At 34.2% G+C, this 1833-nt stretch overlaps 1 protein-coding gene across 1 annotated transcript in view; it reads right to left on the reverse strand.

Moving 5' to 3' along the window:
• The window catches only part of TMEM231 (transmembrane protein 231), a 48523-nt gene that overhangs the window by 45268 nt on the left and 1422 nt on the right, over positions 1-1833 (reverse strand). The gene's annotated exons all lie outside the window — the stretch shown is intronic.

Below are 1833 nucleotides of genomic sequence, written 5' to 3' on the forward strand. Positions count from 1 at the left end.
ATATAAAATGAAAGCATACTACATATAATTTATCTTTTTTTATAGTATCAACTTCTCTTGAAGATGGTTCTACCTCAGTATCTACAGATACACCTCATTACAAAAGAATAGCTATGTAACATTCCACTGGGCAGATGCCTCACAATTCCTCTGAGTCTCCTATTGATTTGTAGGTTGTCTGCAATATTTGCTGTTACAATGCTGCAAGGAGCAAAGTTTTACATATGCCATTTCACATGTGTGTACAAACCTTAGGATACCTTACTAGAAGTAGCAGCAAAGGCACATGGATTTGTAATTTTGATAAATGTGGACCCAAATGTCTTTGGATTGCAGTTGAGGTCTTTTCTTCCATTGTGTATTCCAACTCATGTTTTGGTATCTGATTTTAAATAATTCCCAAGCCAAGACTTCAGCCAGGAAGGAAGCAAATCATTTACTGAGGAAGATTGAAGATGATAAGGTCATTAATTACTTAGAGCCATTGGCCTAGAATGAAGGGGGGAAAAAGACTAAGTAAAAGAAGCTTGTGTTTTGTGTTTTACTAAATAGTTTAAACTTATCCAGTATTAAAAAGAATTAATAGTCTGGGCACCACGAAAGTACAAGGTAGTCTTTGATGGGAACCCACACACCAGAAGCAGAGGGAGGTGAGTGCAGTGCTCTGGGGAGAGTGGTTTCTGGTTACAGAGATAAGAGGCTAACCACCAGTCCAACTGGGGAGTCCACCACTTGAGGTGAATGAGCAAGAAAAAAGAACCAATGAATGAAACCTAATGCTATATCCTTGTTTTCATTATTATAGTATTTCTTAGACTCAAATAACCAGAGAGGATAGAAAGGAATACATAATAGAAACAAAAAAAAATTTCTACCAAAAATTCATGGCATGGAATGCTAAACTAAAGCAAAACTAACAAGTTAATATTTTGGGTTTGAAATGAAGAAAAAAAACTATTGCTTTCACTTTTGGAAAAGAAATATACAAACATGGAACACAAGAAGCACAAGTGGGTATACACTGTAAAGTTAAGTCAATCTTGACAGTGGCCACTCATCTAGTCACTGTTCTCCAGAGGCATTATATTCTCAAAAAAGAATAAAAATAGGCAACATGTAATGATAAACAGGAACAACTGAAAGACATGTGTCTTCTACTCTGGTTCTATTTTTAAAATCAATTTAAAAGATGGGATCATTTAAAGAATCAAAGAGTTCAATGATGCTACAGAAAACATACAAGTTCCATGGAAAATATTTTTATCTCATTTACTTGATAATTTAGAAATGTATCTCCAGATCTTTAAATAATATTCGCACTGGTACTTCTCACTTTCTCAGTGTTAGGCATTCTCCCTTCACTTCTCACAAGGACAGATGAAGATTTAGCATTTTCTCCCTCAATCCTCAGCCCCTACCAAATACATGCACATCATTCTCATCCCCCCAATAAAGTTCAACTCTCATTTCAGTCAGTCAATATTATGTTTTCACATAATTAAAACTATTTAAATCTGATTCAGAACTCTGATTACATTTCCTTTCTCACTTTTTATTTCCTGGTGGCTAATCACCATTTTATTTGCTTGCTTACTTTTCTATGTACTTTTACAATTTCAACAAATAGCTTCTATTCCAGTTCCTCACAATTTGGTATCTGAAGGCATAAAATTTAGTCAAAATCTTGTTCATTGAAATATTACCCCAATAGGGAAAAAGTCAAAGCAAATGAAATATCCATCAACAGGGAACTGATTAAATACATTACAATTATCCTATATCATGAAATGCTTTGCAGACCTCAAAAAGAATAAGGTTGATCAAGTATTGATA

This window comes from Propithecus coquereli, unplaced genomic scaffold (genome assembly GCF_000956105.1).
Source record: "Propithecus coquereli isolate 6110/MARCELLA unplaced genomic scaffold, Pcoq_1.0 Scaffold165, whole genome shotgun sequence".
Classification (NCBI taxonomy): domain Eukaryota; kingdom Metazoa; phylum Chordata; class Mammalia; order Primates; family Indriidae; genus Propithecus; species Propithecus coquereli.